We start from the raw sequence: 14,321 nt of genomic DNA, 5'->3' as shown, positions 1-14,321 counted from the left end.
ACAGGAAATGTATAAACGTGTGATATGTAAAAATTTAAAGAAGGTGAATGTCTGATATATACATACAATGTTGATTGTGTAACTTCAAACTAAATTTGATACTTCCAGAATTTTTGTTTATAACTAGGCAAAAAAAAAAAATAGCATCAAATGAGCAATGACAGTTATTTAGGTTTTGAAAGTGAATACAAATGAGCTTTTCTTCTGATTGATGATTTTCACTTTATTTAAGGAAAAAATTGAAAATGTGAATGATTTTCTTCGCATTTTCATAGTCGGCAGAACAGAGAATTTCCCTGGGAAGCTATGGTTCAATCAGAAATGTACCAGTTACTTCTCTTAGCCATTCTCATCAGGATTTTCATTATCCATTGGCATGGTTGTACATTACCATATGACACATGTGTATCATGGGGTGGAGAGAGAATAGTGATCCTCTTCTTTACAAGAAGATATAAAGATAACTCTGATAGTTAGCAACATAATTCCTCTGAGAATTCAATGACAATTTTCCCCATCTTATTATTTCTTGATGTGACATTCTTTAGCACCTTTATGAATTAGAAAAATATAGACAAAACTTTTAAATTAAAAAGAATAAACACTTAATTTGCCAAAGAAATGGATTTAGTTAGTGAACTGTTGAAAACTAATCGTAATGACTTGTTTTGAAGCATCATCTGTGTAAAATGAATAGTATTTGAAGAAAGTTTACAAGCCTTAAATTTGACAGGATGTGCCTTTAGAGATCTCTTTCTTTCTCCCCTTTTAAAAAATTCTAGGAAACTTAATCTGTGGTCATTTAATTAATCAGACTGAACAGTGCACATATGCTAGTATCCATCTGCTGAAAGCTGTCATCAAGTGACATTGTCTTGTAACTGGATTTAAGAATCATTTGGCATGCCTGCAAAATAGCCCACCTTCTGTTCAAGGCTGTAAAATAGATGCTTAATTTTTTCCTTCTTCTTTATGATAACAATTTATATTACTAATGTACCAGACTCTTTTCATTTATTCAAATTCTTTGACCATGCAGTATTCACTGGAATTAAAGCTTTGTCAGAAGACACAGGGGTTTTTGTGTCAATTTTCCTCTTTTGTGACAATTATAGAATAAAAATTTATGGGCTTCCCTCAACTATCACCCTCTGTGATTTGAGCTAGGGGTAGTAAATGGTAAAAAAGTAACTAGGAAAACAAGGGAGACTTTAACAAAATTTGTTTCCAGATTCCTTTGATGCCATTTCTGGGCTAAGAGTCCATCTTCAATAAAAGGAGAATTTATTTCCTGACTTGAAGCAGAAAATGAGGAGCTTCTTCTGCATTTACTGCTTCTTAATTGCCTTCAGCCAAAATAATTTTATAACAAAAGTGTATATTTGGGGATGATATCTTCTCATTCCTTTAAAGCCATTCCACTTGAGAAGATGTCCTATTAATCTTTAGTTTTTGATGTTACTTACATACATTACTTGACCTCTACAAGTAACTTACACTTGCCCACCAAGATTCCACCTCCTGTTCCCTATCTTGAAAATATCAAAGAAGACACAGCATGGTTGACAAAACAGTTCTCCTGGTGATGTGCGTTTGCCAAGTACAATGTAAGCAATGTTTTATTTTGGAGCAGTAAAACAAAACATTAAGAAATCAGTGTATCCAAGAATAATAGGAAAATATAAGTCCACTGTTTGGGACACATTTATTGGTGGCTGAAAACAAAAATAAAGCAAATTTCCCCACCCCTTACTTCTATTTTCTGTATATAGGAGGATCCATTTAAGTATGGTGAAGATTGGATATAAATTGAGTAAAAAATTAAAATAGGAGACTGTCTATACAAGAGACTCTAAGTGAGAATCTTTGTTCCAGATGAAGTCAAGTCTCCTTGTTTACACATATTATATGCCAGGATACTGATATTTCAGAATACAGAGAGAAACACTGCTGAAAATATTTAAAGAGTCAATGAAGAAGGCGAATGCTTCTATAAAAAATCAGATCAGAAAAAGAACTTGATTTGTTAAATGAAAAATAAGATCATTCCTACAAAGATCAATTCCCATAATTATAAATTGCTAAGAATGTAATAATAAAGCTCTCATTTACTTGTAACCAAAAAACACTAACCACTGATGGGAAATTCATAGAGGTCGGCAGAGATAGACAAAAAGACGTTCCAGCTTTTTTCAGATAAAATATTTAGGAAAGTTAAAAACTTTGCTCTACATCTCTTACAAATGACAGACAGGATTCAGCACATAACTGTCTGATTCTAGAGCTTTCACAATTAACTGTATAACAATTGCTATATACAGTTTGTGATACTATCCAGCCAAAATTCTGACTGGATTATTGAACATATAATTATGTATGAGAATAGTGGTCATTATAACGAGTAATAATAACATGAGCTATCACACTGACAGATGAAGAAATACTTAAATTTTTCCAAACAGTCATGATTAATATATTGATTTAAGCCTTGATAAAGGAAGTAGTTAGTGAGACAAATGGATGCTTTATTCTTTTCTATATTTTATTGATGATGCAAATCCAGTTATATAGCATGCTAATCAAATTGGCAGATGGCACAAATCTAGGCCAATTATATTAATAGAATATCAATGTTTGAAACAGGGATTTTAAATACTGAAGGAATTGCAAACATGCCACCCCAAAATATGCCACTGTGGCATATTGACTCTTTTGAGTCAAAGGCACTTAAAAATCAGCAAATACAAGAAAAACCCTGACCTTCCTTCCTTCTTTTTTTTAGAGGAGGAGATAATATTCCCAGAATAAAAGATGTTCTCCCTATACCAGAAAGAAAGTAACATTATTATGATCAAGGATGAGAAGTTGAGACTTAGAGAATTCTTTACAAACAGATCTTGTTAAAATAATTCTTATCTTCCTCCAGCCTCCACACATGGTTTAGTCACTTTTCCACAATTGCCTATCTTTGTTCAATCTAATAGCAAGTGGATTTCACTATTTCTTTGAGTCTTCATTCCCTGTGAAAGCTCTCATACCATATAGAATTTTTATTACATAAACTTGAAAGCTTTATTTCTGTTGCTCTGTCTTATGTTAATTTAATTCTCAGGCCCAGCCAAAAGAACTCTGAGAGGGCAAAGTTAGAAGTTTGCCCCCCCTACAATACCATCAAGTTCAAGCAGTCTGTCCTTGAGTACTCTAATGACAATTTTGATGTTTCCTGTTTTAACCGTGGTTGTTACATTCTTTGAGTAAAGAAAGTATGCTTTAGTTCCTTATAACTATTTAATCAACTATCCTTTATTCAATGTAGTGGAACCAGAGAAAATCTGTATATATTTTAGGAACATTGAGGAAAGATATGAAAAGTGCTTGAATGGTTGAAAATATCAGCTAAATTAAGGAACTATTTTGACTTGTTTTAAATCAGCTGTTTGAATTTCATTTCACCAGTGCTGTAAATAACTAAAATTTGGTACAGAAAATGATGACAGGTATTCAGAGTAATTGGATTAACAGTATAAGAGAACAGTCCTGGATTATCTGATGAAAATATTCACAATTCTCCTAGTAGAACTGAAGAAATAACTACTATTAGATTTCTTTTTGGTTAGTAATGACTATTAATGTTAGATATAATTAGTTCAAAATAAAATTTACAATGGTAAAATTAATTCCAGTTATAATTTAGATTTGCTTTTATTGGGGAATAATTTGCATACAATACAATTCATTGATTTTAAGTGTACAATTCAATGTGGAAACACCGTAACCATCACCACTGATAAGATATAGAACATTTCCATCACCCCTACATGGCTCCTCCTGACTAGTGCTCCAAGTAGAACTTCTATAAAAACAGGTGTATGTTTCCCTCAAATGATAAAATTAAAGGCAAATAGAACTTCTCTAAGTAAATATATGGCATATATAAAAGGAATATATTTCTATAAATGAACATGTGTAAATAACTATAAATCAATATATACATATCTATATCAGTATCTGTCTATATATCTCACTAAAATGAATGGATTAAATAACAGATTAGGCAGAGCAGAAGGAAAAATAATGGACTGAAAGATTTTAAGATATTTAATAAAAAATACATCGTTGGAAAATGAGATGTTAGGATATTGTATGCAGAGAGGATATTGTATGGAGAGACTTCTGAAAAGTAAGATTCCTTTCACAAAATAAATATTTTTAATCTGATCCTAATATCATGGAGACAGTAAAAATTTCCTCAAAACCTAGGAGCAGGACAGCAAATCTGGTGGAGGACTTGTTTTAAATACTGCATTATCTGAGGAAATGACCTTCAATTATAGCATTGGTTCTATATGCTATACATCGGAGAAATGAATTCCAAGTTATAAATAGCTGGCATGCAATTGAAATTTTTGAACACAAATTGTTATTTTCAGTCATGATACATATTTGCTGTATCTGTACATTAATTTATTATTTCTGTTAGTATTATTTTGTTTCCTACTCATTTTCACCCACAATATTATAACAATTATAATTTTTAACTGGAATACCAAATATAAAAATATTCTTTATTGTGTTGCCATGTTTCCTTTATTTAATTCATTACTTTGGGTTGTTCTAAAACAAAAATATAAACCCCATGATTTACCTATTTCTTCTCTCAATGTTTAAATATCAGTATGAAGAATTAAAAGAGGAAGAGATTAATTTCTTTAAAACTCCAGAGTTTAGTGTTTTTTAAATCTTTGAGTAAGTATCAAGAGAAAGTAGTTATTGTAAACTAGTTTAAATTTGATGAAGAAATATTGCTTATTTCATGGTTTTGAATGTAATTTTTTCATTTAATATTGTATCCTGAATAAAGGCTTCTTTTCTACTTATGAGAATTGTTCCTCTACTCTGATCAATTTAATTTGCCTTCATTTGGATTCAATTATGATTGTATCTAACTCGTCCTTCTGAGTTTTAAAAATATGCTTTTTAAATCTTTTAGTTTATTGTATCTCCAGTTCATATTTGAGATTCCAGAATACATAAAACACTTTGAATAGAACTAATTTTAAAACTTAGAGTTCACAGAATGTATTAAAACCCAGGTTAACTAGAATGCCTAAGAAATAGGTAGTCTTTTTGTTGAAATGCTCTGCTTAACTGACAATTAAGCAAAAAGCCCATTGTTTTACATTTTGTTTTTTTTTTTTAAGTGTTCTAAAATGCCTGTGTCTACTTTTATGTACCTCCTATATTAAAGTGATTTTAATAGAATTTCTCTTTGAAAACCATACAGTGATTTCAGGGTCATCTGCCAGTACAGCAGTTCATAGTGTACATGAGTTTATGTGTTAAAGATGTAGGAGACTATCCTAACTGTATACTAAATCTGGAGCATCTCTTGAAAGTTACCAGTGAATTATATTCTTCTTACATTAACTTGTTATTTTCTATTAGTCTCTGCAAGAAAGGTTGAAATGTCACAAATACTGATTATTTGAGAGATATAGCAAATTGGATTCTAGTTAACTTCTGTTTTATAGCTAAACATATCCGAGATGTCATAAGTATATCCCTAATCACAGTATCAAAATCCTAACTAATCAATTGTTTTTTTGTGTTACATAGAATAAAACACGATGTCTGGTGGATCATATGCAAGAGTAGCCTTCTAATTCTTCCTATTCCTCTAACTATATGCCATTTCTTTCATGAAAAGGTAGTCTGTTTCCTTTTCACATGGATCTGGAATGGCAATGTGACTTACTGTAAACAATCACATATGATAGAATTAATACCATGCCATCTCTACCTACATCTTGAGAGACAATACACATTTGTGGTTGCTTTCTTACAAACCAGTCGCCATGTAAAGAAGTCTGGATAACCTACTGAGGAAATCATAAGGGAGAAAGAAGCCTATCTGGCCTTCAGCTATTCCAGCAATCCCCACAAAGTTGCCAAGACTTTGACTGAATTCATCTTGGGTGTTTCCACCTCAGCCAAGATCCCAGCTCAACACAATTTCAAGAATGACACCAGCACACATGTTGTTGAAGAGTACACAATGAAGCCAAGACAACTCACAGAATTATTAGAAATAATTACTGTATTTCAAACCATCATGTGTTAAGATTTTGTTATGCTGCAATAGATAGCTGATACAGAAATTAGTATCTAAATATAGAATGCTACTTGGACAACAAGCTAAAACATATGCACTGGTTTTGAGAACAAATGTGAGTTAGAGGCAGAAGAGTGATGAGGAGACTGTTAGTAGAGACTAGAAGACCAGCTAGGAAATTGGTTCATTGAAAGCTGGAAAATAAGTAACCTATATTACGTATTGGCAAATAAGTTAAATAACACTGCCGCCTGAGATAATATGGAAGAAAGAAAATGAACCTAATAAATTTGAGGATCTGGCTAGGGAAATTTCTGATCAGAAAGCTGGAAGAGTCAAACAGCTTGCTTTAGTGGTAGAATATGATAAGTATTGCAAGTATTGCAATATAAAGTTAAGCTAAATAAGGAAAATTAATTTGGACCCAAGTCTCTCCAGTTGGCAAAATATTTTAAAAGTAAGAAATGCCAAATGGCACAGATCATAGTAAAGCCAGTAGTCTAATCAAATTGTACAGCTTGTACAAATTGTACAGTTAAAATTTTTGTAAAGACCTCAACAATAGTTAAAGTTTGTTCCCCTTCACTAGATAAATAATTTTTTTTAAATATTGTCCCACAGCAGTCTGACACTTTCACACTACAGAAAGGTAAATCTAAGAAAGAATTATGAGTGTGGCATGAGATGACTCCAAATAAGCTTCACAGAAACCCCACAAATGTTTTAAGAAAATCATATTTGCAAAAGCATCCTGGACTAAAAGTTATAGAGATAGTTCAAGTAAAAAGAAGACCTTGTCTACCAAATTTCAATTGGCAATAAGAAGACTGAGGGGATTATTCAATTGCAAACATAGGTCACATTTAATGGAAAAGTACAGAGGACCTAAAGGGTGGAGTCAAGAACCACTAAGAACAATGGATTAAGGAACTGTTCCCATAAAAGTAGAATTGTACCTTAATCAAGGGACATCTTCTGTGAGCAAGAAGGTGGAACTCGTTATGTATCCCTGGCACAGTTTTATATCTTTTTAACAGTCCAGTGTGCTAGTGTGCCTTTTTTTTGAATGACAGAAACTGTGATGATGATTATTTTAGTTCTGTGTTACCATGGTATGTTCGGTGTCTAGGGGCAGATAATTTGAGTTTATAGAATTACAGACTATCCATCCTTGAGAGGCCTTAAATACTTCTGAACATAGTACGCTAATGAGACCCTTGATTTTGAAATGATGCCATAGTGAGGAATGACTTTAGAAGGGATGAGGGATGGGAATTAATATATTTTGCACCTGGGAGGTATGTGGATTGTTGTGGTCAGAGGGTGTCTTGTGATAGGTTGTTTGCTAAGATGCCACCATCAATTATTCCCATACTTTTACATTTCTGCCCTCCCCCTATCAAGAGGTAGGTTGTATTTTGCTTTTCCTTAAAGTGTGGGCTGATCTTGTGACTTACTTTGACCTTTTGACCATTGAAATGTGATGAAAATTATAGTCTGACATTTCCAAACCCAGACTCTATAAAAAGTCTTGTAGCTTCCAGTTTCTGTCCATTGAGATCCAGTGCCATGTATCAGAGCTCAGGTAAAACTACTGGATGGTGAGAAAACACGAGGAGAAAGAGGACAGCTGTCTTAATATCCATTCCAGCTACCTTAACTGAGTTGCTAGATAAGTGGGAAAAGTTATCTTACGAATCCCAAACCCATCTCAGCTCACAGATAAATGTAGCTCGAGCTGAAAACATGTGGTATATAACTGTCCAGTTGATTCTAGGTAACCCAGAAAATTGTGAGAAACAATAGTGTTTAAGCCACTACATTTTAAAATACTTTGTTATGTAATAGTATATAATTGAGACCTTCCCTTTTTAAGAATACCTTTGTATCAGACTGAGGAGTGTGTTTCTAAAGTGAATTAGATTGATGGATTTATTTATGTGAGTTTTAATTTTTCAAAATGTATTTTCCCTTTTTTATGCAGGAATATTATGCTCTGATCAAGGTATTATTGGAAAATGAAGCTAGTCTAACACTGTATAATCACTGGTAGAATGATTCTTTGAATCATTAAAAAGAGAAGCAGTCAAATATTTTGATAAATATTGGTGAGTTCACCTGATGTGATAATTAATCCGTCCATATTTAATTCTAATTACTTCAATATTGTTCTATGAATAATCATATTACTATTAAAAAACATGTTTGAGGATTTAAAAGACTCAAAAAAGCAAGTCAGATTTAGTTTTAAACTTTCATCACAATAAAACAAAAAATTGTTTCACTGTATAATTTTTATTCATTTCAACTAGTAAAATAGATATGTACAAAGAATATATTGTATAAATTATCAAGAGACCATTAACTCTTAAACATAGAAGGACAAATTATACAAATTTCTGACCATTTTATATTTTAAATACTAGCTTATGCTAAATGGCTATATTTCATTAATTCAAACAGGGTTTTGTGCTATGTGTAGGGACAGGAATAGGTTTGGTAAAGTGAGTGAATTCCAGAAAAGAATTGATTCTTGTATACCAGATAGAGCTTCCAAAATCAGGCTAGCATACTACCTTGGAGGGGTTTAGAAAAGTTATTCATTTGAATCTTTTCTTGGAGGAGGATGATGATGATGATAATGATGATGATGATGATGATGATGATGATGATGTTAATTTGAGGAACAAGGAAGTAAAATGAAAACAAAAAGCATGTATACTTGATATAGTTCTTGCCAGATTAAGTAAGGTTCCCTCATGGGAAGAACTTAGCAAGATAAATGTACACAGCGTGAAATTGGCAGAGGTGTCAGAAAATAGGATCATGAAGAAATAAGAACAAAATAATGCAGAAAATTAGCTTTATTTTCTTTTTTTCAAATTGAAGTATACTCAGTTACAATGTATCATTTCTGATGTAGAGCATAATGCCCCAGTCATACATAGACATACATGTGCTCATTTTCATATTCTTTTTAATCATAGGTTACTATAAGATATTGAATATAGTTCCCTATGCTATACAGAAGAAATCTGCTTTTCTATCTATTTTTATATATAATAGTTAATATTTGAAAATCTCAAACTCCCTATTTACCCCTTCCCATCCTGTTTCCCCTGGTAACCATAAAATTTACTGTCTGTGAGTCTTTTTCTGTTTTGTAGATGATTTCATTAATGCCTTCTTTTTTTTTTTTTCTTTTTTAAAATGAGTGATATCATAATGGTATTTTTCTTTCTCTTCCTGGCTTACTTAGAATGACGATCTCCAGCTCTACCTATGTTGCTTCAAGTGACATTATTTTATTCTTTATTATGTCTGAGTAGTATTCCAGTGTGTAAATATACCACAGCTTCTTTATCCAGTCATCTGTCAATGGACATTTAGGTTGTTTCCATGTCTTGCCTGTTGTATATAGTGCTGCTATGAACATTGGGGTGCATGTATCTTTTCAAATTAGACTTCCTAGGGAAGCCATCTGGTCCTGGACATTTTTTTTGCAGGGAGGTTTTTTATTTCTGATTCTGTTTCACTTCTAATGATCAGTCTGTTCAAGTGATTTATTCCTTCTTGATTCAGTCTTGGTAGACTAAATGTTTCTAGAAACTTGTGCATTTCTTCTAGGTCATCCAATTTGTTTCCATATAGTTGTTCATATTAAGCTCTTACTGTTTTTTGTATTTCTATGGTATTGGTTGTAATTTTTCCATTTTCCTTTCTTATTTTGTTTGTGTCCTCTCGCTTCTCTTCTTGGTGAGCCTGGCCAAAGGTTTGTCGATTTTGTTTACTTTTTCAAAAAATCAGCTCTTAATTTGATTGGGCTTTTTCTATTGCTTTTTAATCTCTATTTTATTTATTTTCTCCCTGATCATTATTATTTCCTTCCTCCTGATGACTTTAGGTTTTGTTTGCTCTTCTTTTTCTATTTATTTTAGGTAATAGGTTAGGCTATTTATTTGTGATTTTTCATCTTTTTTGAGGAAGGCCTGTATCACTATGAACTTCCCTCTTGGGACTGCTTTTGCTGTATCCCATATATGTTGTGTGATTATGTTTTCATTGTCATTTGCCTCAAAGTATTTTTTAATTTATTCTTTGATTTCATCGTTGACCCCTTGGTTTTTTGTAACATGTTTTTTAATCTACATGCAGTCATTTTTTTCTCATTTGTTTTTCTCTGATTGATTTCTAGCTTCATGCCATTGTGGTCAGAAAAGATACTTGAAATAATTTTTCTTTTTACATTTGTTTAGTCTTCTTTTGTGCCTGAGTATGTGGTCTAGTCTAGAGAATGTTCCATGCACACTTAAAAACAATGTATATTCTGTTTTCAGGGGATGTAATGTCCTAAAAATATCAACCAAGCCCAACTGTTCCATTGTGTCATTTAGTATCTCCAGTGCCTTATTGACTTTCTGTCTGGAAGGTCTGTCCAATGTTGTTAATGGAGTGTTAAAGTCCCCTGTTATTATTGTGTTTCCATCTATTTCTCCCTTTATGTCTTGTAGTATTTGTTTTATATATTTAGGTGCTCCTATATTGAGTACATTAATGAGTGTAATATCCTTATCTTGTATGGCTCCTTTGATCATTATATAGTGTCCTTTTTTTATCTTTCTTTATGGCCTTTGTTTTAAAGTCTATTTTGTCTGATATCAGTATTGGTAACCGCACTTTCTTGTCATTTCCATTTGCATGAAATATCTTTTTTCCATCCTCTTACTTCAACTCTATTTGTGTCCTTCACCCTAAGGTGGGTCTCTTTAGGCAGCATATTGTAGGCTCTTATTTTATTCTTTTGTATTAGCTTGGATTCTTTTTGGGTTTTGTGGCTCTGTTGCCTGCTTTTGATTTGTGGTTACCCTGTTTTTCAAGTATGTTAATCCTCTAATATATCTGTTTGCTTTAAACTGGTTGTCATATAAACTCAAGCACATTCTGAAAAGAATGAAAAAAAAGAAAAAATGTATATTTTCTTGCTCCCCTCTCCCATCTGTCATGATTTTGATGTCTTCTTTTACATCTTCATTTTTTTTTCTTACAACTCATTGTGGTTATCACATTTCCAATTATGGTTTTCTCCTTTCTATAGCTTCTTTCCTATTTAAAGTAGACCTTTCAATATTTCTTTTAGGATAGGTTTAGTATTGCTGTATTATTTTAGCTTTTGTTTTTTCATGAAATTCTTTATCTCCCCTTCTATTCTACAGGATAGGCTTGCTGGATAGAGTACCTAGGTTGTAGCTTTTTCTCATTCAGGACTTTGAATATATCTTGCTGCTACCTTCTGGCCAGCGGTGTTTGTGTAGAGAAATCAGCTGAAAACCTTATGGGTGTTTCCTTATAATAACTGTTTTTCTCTTTCTGCCTTTAGAATCAATTTTTTAACTTTGGCCATCTTAATTATAATATGTCTTGGTGAAGGTCTGTTTCAGTTCTTGTTTGGGACTCTCTGTGCCTCCTGTACTTGAATATCTATTTTGTTCTTTTTTTTTTTAACTTTTTTTTATTGATTTGTAATCATTTTACAATGTTGTATCAAATTCCAGTGTTCAGCACAATTTTTCAGTTACACATGAACATGTATATATTCATTGTCACATTTTTTTTCTCTGTGAGCTACCATAAGGTCTTGTATATATTTCCCTGTGCTATACAATATAATCTTGTTTATCTATTCTACAATTTTGAAATCCCAGTCTATCTCTTCCCACCCCCGACCCCCTTGGCAACCACAAGTTTATATTCTATGTCTGTGAGTCTATTTCTGTTTTGTATTTATGCTTTGTTTGTTTGTTTTTTTTTTCAGATTCCACATATGAGCGATCTCATATGGTATTTTTCTTTCTCTTTCTGTCTTACTTCACTTAGAATGACAGTCTCCAGGAACACCATGTTGCTGCAAATGGCATTATGTTGTCGGTTTTTATGGCTGAGTAGTATTCCATTGTATAAATATACCACCTCTTCTTTATCCAGTCATCTGTTGATGGACATTTAGGCTGTTTCCATGTCTTGGCTATTGTAAATAGTGCTTCTGTGAACATTGGGGTGCAGGTGTCATCCTGAAGTAGGGTTCCTTCTGAATATATGCCCAGGAGCGGGATTCCTGGGTCATATGGTAAGTCTATTCCTAGTCTTTTGAGGAATCTCCATACTGTTTCCACAGTGGCTGCACCTAACTGCATTCCCACCAGCAGTATAGGAGGGTTCCCTTTTCTCCACAGCCTCTCCAGCATTTGTCATTTGTGGATTTTTGAATGATGGCCATTCTGACTGGTGTGAGGTGATACCTCATTGTAGTTTTGATTTGCATTTCTCTGGATATCTATTTCCTTCTTTAGATTTAGGAAGTTTTCAATCATGATTTCTTCAAATACCTTTTCAATCCCCTTTTCTCTTTCTTCTCTTTCAAGCACTCCTATTGTAGATAGATTGGTACACTTTATATTATCCCATAGGTCCCTTATATTGGTTTCGTTGGTTTTCACTTGCTTTTCTGTCTACTGTTCTGATTGTGTGATTTCTGTTATCTTGTCTTCTAAGTCACTTATTCATTCCTCTGCATTATCCTGCTTTTGACTGACTTTAGCTCAGGTCTTACCTCAGCCATTGAGTTTTCTGAATTTAATTGGCTCCATTTTATAGTTTCTATTTCCTTTTTATAATATTGTGCATGTCTGTCTAGAGTTTCTCTTATTTCCTTCAGTGCCTTTACACCTCATTTTTGAAGTCATGATCTAGTAGACTATTGAGGTCTATTTCGTTGATGGTTCTTTCAGGCAACTTCTCTTCTTTTAATTGGGAGTGGTTCCTCTGCTTCCTCATTTTACTTGTATTTCTCTGGCTCTATGGATTTAGGGTTATCAGTTATCTACTTGTCTTGAAGGGCTTTTTTTTTAAGTAGGAGATTTCCTGTGTAGACTGTGCATGTCTTATATTTATGTCATGAGCACTGTCTTTAGTATGAATGTTTCAGCTGGAAGAAGAGCTGCCAAGTATTTCTCTGCTGGAGATGTCCCTCTGCAGGAAATGCTCTCTGTGGTGCTGTCTGTCACTTGTTATGCAGGCTTACAGAGTTCTCCTTGTTGACACTGCCCTTGTCTCCACCTCTGCTGTAGTAATGTGAGCAACCAGCTCCCGTGTCCACCCGGGTTGTGTGCCCGCAGAGTCACCGGTGCAGACCCACCAATGTCAGGCACTAGGACCCGCCGTAACAAGTGTGCATTCATGCATCTGGATCTGTGGTGTGCTACAGGTTCAGTGCGGACTTTAGCCCAGTGCCCACATATGGTACACAGGCCCACTGTAAATGCTAAACCCTCCCCCACCGTGCATCAGAACTTGTTTGTCTTAGAGGTGCAGGCCCAGAAAGGCGCTAGCGGAGCATATCTGCCTCCTCTGCCTGGAGCTATAAACAAATCTAAGCACTACCTATGAAGTTGCAAGGCCACTGGGTCTGGATTCAGGTTTCAGCCCTGCCTCTCCCTGGAAGCCTCACACCAGTGATTGTGATGGCTATGACAGAGCCCTGCCTCTCTTCTTGCGAGGCCATGCCAACACTGGTGCTGTGCCATCCCTCCGGGCTAGTGGGGGCAGTGCCTCTGGTCTGGCTGCGTTATGCCCCTCCCCACCATGCACACTAGCAATGTTGCTTTTTTGTGGGTGTCCCAGGCTGTTCTCTTCTGTCCACAATCCAAGCCATATCTTGCAACTCCAGCCCCGTGAGGCTGCCTTTATGCAGTGAGCCCTAGCTCTTTCCCTGGGGTCATAACCGAACTCCAGCAGCTAGTCCTGGCCCGCCTGTAACCCGCCCCCACCACTTGCATCTCAGCCTGGGGATCACAGGAACCCTGTGTGCTGGTTTCTGCCAGTTCTGTCTACCAAGCAGTTGTTCCTTTCTCCCCAGAGCTTCGAAAGTTCCCTTTCTGTTCTGGAGATGGGGCATCACAGCATGAAGGTGTTTGTCCTCGTTTACCGCTTCTTCCCTGTGGGACAGGCCCCGCACCACTTTCCTTTTTTTTTTTTCCTACCTGTTTTTGTGAGGAATCTTCTTGTATTTCAAAGTAAGAGATATTCTGCCGAAGTCCAGTAGGTGTTCTGCATGAATGGATGGGTCTTTAGATGCTATTTTTGGTGTATTCATGGGCTGGCGTGAGCTGTACATCCTTTTACTCTGCCATCTTGGCACTCCTCCAGCTTCATT

The sequence above is a fragment of the Camelus bactrianus genome, chromosome X (assembly GCF_048773025.1).
Source record: "Camelus bactrianus isolate YW-2024 breed Bactrian camel chromosome X, ASM4877302v1, whole genome shotgun sequence".
NCBI lineage: Eukaryota > Metazoa > Chordata > Mammalia > Artiodactyla > Camelidae > Camelus > Camelus bactrianus.
This window is presented reverse-complemented; position numbering follows the sequence as displayed.